This window comes from Chenopodium album, chromosome 16, assembly GCF_948465745.1.
Source record: "Chenopodium album chromosome 16, dcCheAlbu1.1, whole genome shotgun sequence".
Taxonomy (NCBI): domain Eukaryota; kingdom Viridiplantae; phylum Streptophyta; class Magnoliopsida; order Caryophyllales; family Amaranthaceae; genus Chenopodium; species Chenopodium album.
In genome coordinates, this window is record NC_137849.1 from 1,747,360 (window position 1) to 1,757,731 (window position 10,372).

The window sequence follows — 10,372 nt, forward strand, 5'->3', positions numbered from 1 at the left end:
TCCATAACGATAAGTAAACAGAATTCATCGTGAAGGGTTTAGTACAATTACCTTGTAAAAAATTCGAGTACCACTATAGTTATAATATGTCTTTATTGTGTTCTGTAATTTGACGAAATCAAGTCGTCTATATGCCACATAGATCCATTTAGTTCGCCACATCACTTATATGGATGAGAAGATTCAAACACTTGATTTCTTAGTAGAAATGTTATTGTTTAATCATATATGCTAACTGTCAATTATGCTTTAAACTTGCACAATAAATAATATTATACTACAAAGTATTGAAGAGATATATTGCATACAAATTATTAGATGCTTTTAAAAATTAGAAGTTGCACAACTATAAAACTAATAACAACCCCCGGGCTACTAACTAGTTAAAATATTAAATTAAGGTAGTTATTAAAGGTTTTGTAGGCTAGGGTTTAAAAAAAGCAATTTTTTTTTTTTGAATGGTTTTGGAGGGATTGCATAATATTTTAGGATTGGGTTGGGGTCTCAGGGATTTGAGACATTATAAAGAAATGATATTTTTAAATAGGAAATTTTGCAAAAAAAAAAAAAAACACCTTTTAAATCTTGTTTTTTGCAAATAACCACCTTTAAAAAAAATTGTTGCAAAAGACCACCAATTTTAAAAATTTTGTTGCAAATTACCACTTTTAGCCAAATTTATCACTTGTTTTACATTGAATTGGTGGTATGTTGCAACAAAACTTTTAAAATTGGTGGTTTTTTGCAACATTTTTTTTAAAAGGTGGCTAAATGTTGTAATCCCCCGTATTTTTAAATATTTTATAAATGAAAATTTATTTTATTTATAATATTTATTTGTTATTTTTCATAATTTAATTTCAAAAGTTTCAAATTATTAATCTGGGTCGAAAATTATTTGAACAAATTATTTTATGCACCTTTATTCTACAATTTATGTCCAATCATACAAGCCTAACCCATTTGTTTACTTAATCGACCCATTATTTTTATGAGGCTCAATCTTTCTTTTTACCCTACAATAATTCTCTCCTATAAATATCCCATGAATCTCCAAAAATTTCCCACACAAAAAGGTTAGTCTTATTTTCATCCTCCTTTGTTTCATTATTTTGCTTAATGTTAATTTAATTGTTTTGGGTTTTGATTTTAGTATAAAGATTATATTTTTAGTATCAAATTATATTTTAATGGTATAAAGATTATAAATTTCAGATTATATTTATGTTATAAATTTCATATTTTATGAATTATAAACCTAGGGTTTCAATTTATTGAAAATCATGATTTTAGGGTTTTTATGAACAATTGATTTAGGGCTTTTATAGTAATGATGTTTTGAAATTTTGGTGATTATAACTACTGATTAGTTTAACTTAATTCCAGATTATTTTGAACACATAGATTCGTGTTTTAATTTTTAGATTTCCGTTCGTTAATATTAATCCCGTTTTAATCCCGACCAGGTTCTAAACTCATCCGATTTTGACAAAAAAGTAGTGTTTTCCATGTGGAAACCACGTTTTAAGAAAGACTCACTACCTTTGGTAGTGAGAACCACCCTCTCGAGGCCAAATTCAGCCTCTAAATATGATTTTCGGGCAGTTTTTGATTTTAACGAAGTTTTTACATACTTAAAATATTATCCTTGAGTTTGATTAATAAAATTAATTATGTTTAAAGTTAATTAAGCATAAATATATGTTTTTATTGAAGTTTCAAGTGTTGGAAATAGTATCTAAGTACTACTTTTGATGTTTTATAAAGAGGGTTTAATCACCCATTAAAAAGAGAGATTTTAGGGGTTTTTATATAATTTTCAGATTTTTATTAGACTTTGAACTTGCTGTAATTTCATGTATAAGAGTGTATTTTAAGGTTTTTATGAAGAAAAATTTAAAGAACTATATATAAGCCTTTAATTTTAACAAAAGGGAAGGTTTTAAAGTGTTGTTTGATTTGGATTTTGAAGGTTTTAAAGTAAGTTAGTATTGCTGTAAATTTAATTGATTGGGTATTGATTGAGATGTTATTATTTGGCTTAGGAGAGGAGTTTATTGAAGGTGATTTCTAGTTAGTAAAGTGGCATACCAATTCGTTTGCTCAAGGTACGTACAAGTTACAAAACCTTGCTTTTAGGTGCATGTTTAAGGACGGATCGAGAACTTAGTATCATGTCTAGGGATGACTGGGTTAAATTATTGTTTGGTTATACATTGTGAATTTCCTTTTGACGTGCACTATTCCTTATTGTAATTATTGGTTATGTTCTAATTATGCAAGGTGCGCTTAGAGGCAAAGGTATGTGATTGGTGAAATGACTTAATTATTACTCATTCATGATTTAATGAAATAGGATGAGTAAAGGAATGGTTCATGTCTTATAAAACAAGGTTAAGAGTTTGGGGTGCCTTATGCACTCAAGGTGTTTATACACCGAGGTAGTAAAGGAATAAATAATAAATGTTGCTTGCCACTAATAAATCAAGAATTGAAATTGAAAAGTTGCTTTACTTGATTGAATTGATATTGGATTGATTGTATTGTTATGCATATGAGTCATCACCAAGTCTAAACCTGTAAATCACGTAAAGTGCAAGATGGATGAGCAATAAAACTCTGGATTGGTGCACTTCTGGAGTAATGACAATCAGGGGTTGGGGTACATGGGGTATTAGCCGTGTACTTTTCTCGAGGCCGTCTGATCTACGAGTCTCTTATTTCAAATATTTTTCAAAACTAGGAGTTAGGTGAGATCTCATACTAACTACGGTCACGGAGTCGCGCCCGTGGTCGTTGGATGTTTATTGATGTTTCCGAAAGGAGGCATGGGGTTTTTCTTTTATTGATGTTCCAAATGGAGCATGGGTTGGACAACCTTGTCTATTGCGTAATCCAATGAATAAAAATAATGATTTACCTATTATTAATTAATGGAGTCTTAGTAATATAAATAGTTGAGTCGTGTGTTGAGTCTATAATTTAATGATGCATGATGATTGATTATTAGTAGCATGTTATGGAATTCTTAATTTATTTTGCAGCTTGTATGTACTCAGCTTTGCTGATTGCGTGCTTTGTGTGTCTTTCTTTGGTCATGGCCTTCGCCTTTCAATGACCCTGTGACGATCCAATTTTTACACTTGTAATATTGGGGAGCAGAATTACCACAGGTTCTTACACATGCAGCATTCATCAGGGTTGTGGGATCTTGAGTAGAGAGTTGGTTGTTTCATTTTATTTCTTTTGCAAGTTTGAATTTATTTTAATTCGATTTTATTCGACACTATTTCTTTTGGGTTTGAATTTATTTGAACACTGAATTTAATCACTTACTACTTTTATTGGGTTTGAATAAGGGCCTTAATGGTTCCAAGTTGTATGACTTAATTTGGTTTCATTCGTTGGTTTTGAAACTTATTTATAACTGATTTAGTTTTTCCGCTGCTATTTTCTGATAAAGCCTTAACGTTTGAACACGTGGCGGTAGCACGCCAGTAATTCTCTTGAATATTGTTCAGGGTCCTCAGAGGTTTAAAGAGAGAATTATTGGGGTGTTACAAATGCAAAAAACAAGATTTAAAAGGTGGTTTTTTGCAAAATTTCCTTTTTATTATTATATATACAGATAAGTTAACCGACTATGTTCTCGAATAAATAACGCTATTTTACTAAAACTAGGGTAGCTAACACACACAATGCTACACATAGCTAGTCATGTCCGAAAATCTATATGGATTTATGTTATAACTTTAGTTGTTGATCTATAACATTAGGTAAAATATGTAAACAAAAAATTTAGGGGTATAAATATCTATATAATACTTTTAAAATTTCAATAGTAGGGTCAACTAACATTTATAAGGGGTTAAGGGCAAATAAGCTGATAAATATTTTAAAAGGTATAATTGTCCATTCACTGTGTATAAGAGTTATCTCAAACTTTTTAAAGGCTATATATAGACTAGAGAAGAAAAGGGGGAAAAACAAACAAGCCAAAAAGCTACGGGTTCATTTGGCATTGTTGTGGTTTTCTGTTTTTTGGTTTTCAAAACTCAAAAGTATATTATATATGCCACATCATGAATTTAAATTATTTAGACTTATTAAAATAATGACAATATTGAAAACTGACAACAAAAGAAGTGGAAACATTTTTTCCTTGTTTCTTATTTTTGGTTTTTAGTTTTTAGTTGTCGAAAAAATAGGAAAATGAAAACTAAAAACGATGTCAAACACACTCTACGTTATTAATAAAAAAATAAAAAGGTTAAAAAAAAAAGTAGCACACATGTAAATGAGGGTATATAAATAGACATTGTTAAGGATTTTTATTTTTATTTTTTTTTATTCAAAGGAGGAAAGAAATTCCAAGGGAAGAGCAAAACAAAAAGAACAAAAAACACCAAACAAACTAAAAATCTACCTACAGAGGGACAAGACGTGGTAAAGCCACGCCTTTACAATCCTCCTCTAAAATACGACTTAAATCTACTGGAACATTATTAATAAATTCTAACTGAGAGTCTTGAACAACTCCGCGGTTGGCCACCCAATCCGCCGCTCGATTGCCTTCTCGATACACATGCGCAACCTTCACATTCCATCTTTCATCATTCAATAGCTTTCGACAGTAAACAATATCATGGATATTTTCACCTCTGGGTATCTTCTGCATTTTAGAGCTTGAACGCAAGCAAGATTGTCAAGCTGAACCTCCAAATTCTCAATTTGCAGATTTTGTGCCATTTCCTGGCCTCGAGTAAGAGCCATAATTTCTGCCCTATAAGCTGTGCAGTAGCCAAAGTTTGAGTGGAAGGCCGAGATCAGAGGATAATAGGTAAGTATCTAATGAATTGGTGGTTGAATTCATGGAAAGTGTATGGAGTACTACGCATTTTTTAAATGTGATGAACTAGGTAAAATAAAAATGAAAATTTACGTGATCATCACTTAATTAGTTAGAAATGGCAAGTGTATTCTGAACGTGCATGGTAAGTTATGTACTGTAGATCTTATACAATTTAGAGACGTTATTCTTACAAAATATACTGTTAAAGAACCAATGATACTTACTTGGGAAAAGACAAATACAACATGATAATGAAAATTTATTAAAACCTTTCAAGGTGGTTGGATGTTGAATAAAATGCATTAAAGTATTTTATAAACTAAATTAATGGTTATATACAAATAGTAATACGGTGAAAATGAAATAATGATCATCAATTAGTTAGAACGGAAGAGACCTAGAGTTTTCAAAATATCATGTGAAAATTCCTCATTATTTAAGATTGTATAAGGTTTGGTAAACAATTATCATGCAAAATATTACTTTAATAATAATTGTAATTTGTCCTTAACTCCAACGCAAATATGTTATCAAACAATCAATTATACTTTGATAAGGTGAAGGATATATTCATATACTCCGTATATAATATGACAACAAATACATAAATATACTTTTACGGGTCCTAGCCACGTAACTTAAGGTAAGAATCTCAATTATCTACTAATTTTATAAATGTACATGCAGTTAAGCAAAACAGGAAAAAAATAAATAAATTAAAAGCATCTCTTTCTCACTTTACATCAATGTTTTTACTGTTTAGGAAAAGAAAAAAAAAACACACACACTAAAATGCGTGATTTATCTACCTAATCTACATTTTAGATCATGTATGCTATGTTATTTGAGACAAACACAGTGTTTAATAACACTTTATACAAGAAAATTTAGTGTTTTAACGATATATATTTTCATTTATCAATTAGAACACGTGATATTTTTTTTCCTTCATGCATGTTGACAAGACATTTTTTTTTTTTTTTGGTATGATAACCTCTACAATCCAGTTGAGCAAAACATTAACAAATAGAATAGCATTAACATTCAATTTTAATTTTTTTTTTTTATTTTTATTTTTGAAAATAAGGATTGCTATATAAGAATCAACATGCCACAATATTTGTAGTACAATTTATGATTATAAATTGACACTTTTTCTCATAAGTTTTATTATTTCGCATACTAACAATATAAAAAATATATGCTAATTAAATTCCTCAAAAAAAAATATATGCTAATTAAAAAAACTATAAAATTAATTCATCTACCTTACAAAGATTTTAAATATAATTAAAGTAGAAAATTAAGATATAAATTAATACGGGTAATAGCATTATTTATGACAAATATATTTCGTAGAATTTAAGTTGACTCAAATACGTTGGAAAACACAAAAGGCTACAACATAAGGTTAGTGACATCTACACCATTACAATAAAATTTAAAATACATGCATCAATGCACTCACCCTAACGACATGATTCAAAGTGAAACTTCAAGCTATATACTAGTTTAGTTTCAATTCACTTGCAACTTTGTAATAAGTTATTTAGGTCATCCATGGATGTATAGTTTATGACTTGCTATATGAAACATACGTAGTATGGTATGGTTAATACAAGCATAGATGACTTAGGCCCTGTTCTTTTGAGCTTCTGGGCAGAGCAGAGCAGATTTCAGCAGAACAAAGCAAAGCAGAGCAGAGCAGAGCAGATTTCAGCCGAACAGAGCAGAGCAGATTTTATTATTATTATTATTATTATTATTATTATTATTATTATTATTAATATTATTATTATTATTATTATTATTATCATCATCATCATCATCATCATCATTATTATATATTATTATTACTACTACTATTATTATTATTATTATTATTATTTAATATTAATTATTATTATTATTAAATATTAATTATTATTATTATTATTTTTTTGAAAGAAATATTTATTATTATTATTATTATTATTACTACTACTACTACTACTACTACTACTACTACTACTAATATTATCACATTATTATTATAATCATTAACTTTTTAAAGTTAAATATTAATTATTATTATATTAATTATAATTATTATTAAATATTATTTAATTATTATATTTAAATATTAGTTATTATCTTAATATTAATTGCTATTATAAAAATCAATTATTGTTATTATAATTAATATTATTAGTTATAAGTATTATTATTACTACTAGTATAATTACTATTATTATTACTATTATTATTATTAAATATTAATTATTATTGTAATTATTATTATTATTGTTATTAATAATTATTAATAATTTATTATTATTATTATTATTATTAAATATTAATAATTATTTTTTAATAATAATAATAATAACAATTATTATTAATAAATATTAAATAATATAATTAATATTTAATATTTAATATTTATTATTGTTATCTATTATTATTTATTTATTTATTATTATTAAATATTAATTATTAATTATTATTATAATAATTTAATATTAAGTATTAATTTTAAGTAGAGCAGAGCAGATTGAAGCAGAGCAGAGTAGAGCAGAGCAGATTTCAGCAAAGCAGAGCAGAGCAGAGCAGATTTCAGCAGAGCAGAGCAGCTCTAAAGAACGGGGCCTTAATGATTTTAAGAATATGAATTATCATCAATTAAAAGGGTATGATATTTTCTCTAATATCAACAAGATACATTCTCTTTGTCAAAAAAAACAAAAAAAAAAACAAAATACATTCTCTAATGACAATGCATAAAACTTTTAGCCTTAGCTAAAAAGTTAAGGGGGGGGGGGGGGGGGGGGAGTACATTGGAATATACAAATAATAATTAAAAAAATCACATATTTACTTCCTAAAAAAAACATATGCTTATGTATTACAATGATCATTTGATGCTCTTTATATCATAATTTTTTTTATTCACGCAATTATCTAAAAATGCACTCCCATAATTAAAAATTAGGGGGGGGGGGGGGAAGTTTCAAATATGGAGTAGTTTTAATATATGTGCATGATAAACAATTGGATATTTGTTTGAAACCAAATACATGTTATTCTCTTTGATATCGAGTAGAAATTGTTTACATTAACTTCATTTGTTCATCTTTTAGTTTTGTTGACACATATCTCAACGGATTAACATCTTAATTTTATTTAGGAAATTTTACAAAAAACCACCTTTTATAAGCAGTTTTTTGCAAGAAACCACCTTATAAATTTTTTTTTTGCAAAGACACACCTTAATCAATTTTTTTTTTTGCAAAACCATACCTTTATGCCGGAAAATAGAGTCAAACCCTATTTTCCGGCGTTGACTACGCCATTTGCACCCACGAAACTGAGAGTGGAGGGGGGAAGGGTGGCTACGGCTATAGAGGAGGGTTTAGGGTGGTCAACGTCGTTAAAGGGGTGTGCTTAGGGTGGTCAACGCCGTTAAAGGGGGTGTGTTTATGGTGGTCAACGCCATGAAAGGGTGGTTATTTGGGTGGGGCTTAGGAGCTGAGGGAGGTGGTTTCGTGGGTGGGGCTGAGGAGAGAGGTGGTTTCGTGGGTAGATTGGGGTAGTCAACGCCGGAAAATGAGGTCAAACCTCATTTTCCGACATTAAGGTATTGATTTGCAAAAAAAAAATTGATTAAGGTGTGTCATTGCAAAAAAAAATTTATAAGGTGATTTCTTGCTAAAAATTGCTTATAAAAGGTGTTTTTTTTTTTTTTTTGCAAAATTTCCTTTTATTTATGCTATAGTCATTAATGAGGCGGACAACTTACTACTAGTATATGTAAACGATCATACCCAAAATATGACTTTACTTTAATCAATGTGGAATTTCATTGTTCATGAATATTCTATTCTAATCATTAAGTAATTAAATTCAGGAAGATTATCTTTCTTTAATTTTGATTTACATGTACATTAGGCTAAACTCTTTAATAGACCTGGTTCACACTAATTTATTATGGACCACTTATAATAAAGATACTATGGTCACTTTATTAATTAAAAAAAAAGGGTCACTATGTTAAAATAATGGTCATTATGTTAAAATAAAAATGATTGTTTTTATAAAGGTTATAAGCGATAAAAAATTTTAAATGAAAATTTTAAAATACGGGTCAATATGAATAATATAGGTCAATAGGTTAAAATTAGGATCATAACATCATACTTCAGGTTTTGCAACAATACTAAAAATAACACATATTTTATTAAAGGATACTATGTTAAAATTAAGGTTACTATATTTAATATTAAGGTCACTATGTTCAATACAAAACCAGTTACGCACATGTGTAACTTCGGGTCCACAATAATATTATTGTGAACTAGGTTCATATAAGTTTTTCTGATAGTACACTACTAAAGTGGGGATAAATTTGATGATATTTGTAAATCCCAAATAGTACAAAGAAACTAGGTTAGAACCCGTGCGATGCACGGTTTATATAAAACCTATTTTTAATTTGCACATTTTAATAATAAATCGCTATTACACATGAATATAAATAAGAATTACGCACATTTTGTAATTTAAAATCTTTTATTTTCATCAAAACTATGATATCGTATCTGTTCGACGTCGTTTAATTCATAGTTCAATATAGGAGAATGTTTAATAGTGTGTTATTAAAAAATATTTCAATTTCCTACAATAAATTGATAGGTTTTAGTTAAAAGATAGAAGCTTCTAATATTTAAATTTCAAAAATGTTAAATAGGATAACTCTACAACAAAAAGACCGTCATCATTGCATTTAGGCGGAAAAATTTTATTAACAGAATGACACGTGAGTAGTGATGATGTCATCATCTTCTGTTTTAGTAATAGTTAATAGATAGATATGGCCTTCATCTATATATATTTAAACTAAGTAAATGAGATTTATATTGTAAATTTTTTAAAAAATTAATTAAATCACCCGTATATAGTAAACATCTTGGTTTAATTTGATAATAACATAAGTTACAATAATGAATTAGTGTACTTGTTCCGCCCAAAACCCTATATAGCAACACGATACTTGTTAATTTATATATATATATATATATATATATATATATATATAGCAACACGATACTTGTTAATTTAATAATTTTAAAAATGAAGTTGAACCAAACCAATTTTAGCTAAATTCAAAATTAATAACTCCAAAAGAAAAAGGCCTTAAATTATGTAAAATATATTATAACCCTTTTTTAGTTTGTAATTCTAATTTATAATCAATTAAATTGGTTTAATTTCTTGATCTTCTACTTTTATTTTGCAAGCTATTTAACTAATTCATATTATCAGTCGTCTTAATATATATATATATATATATATATATATATATATATATATATATATATATATATATATATATATATATATATATAATTAGGTTTTAAAAAAAAAACTCGCGTGGTAAATGACATTTAATCACATTCTATTTTATGAGAGATTTCCCTAAAATCGAAAAGTTCGAATCTTCCTAAATCTACTCTTCAATTTTTTAAGTGGTTGAGAAAAAAA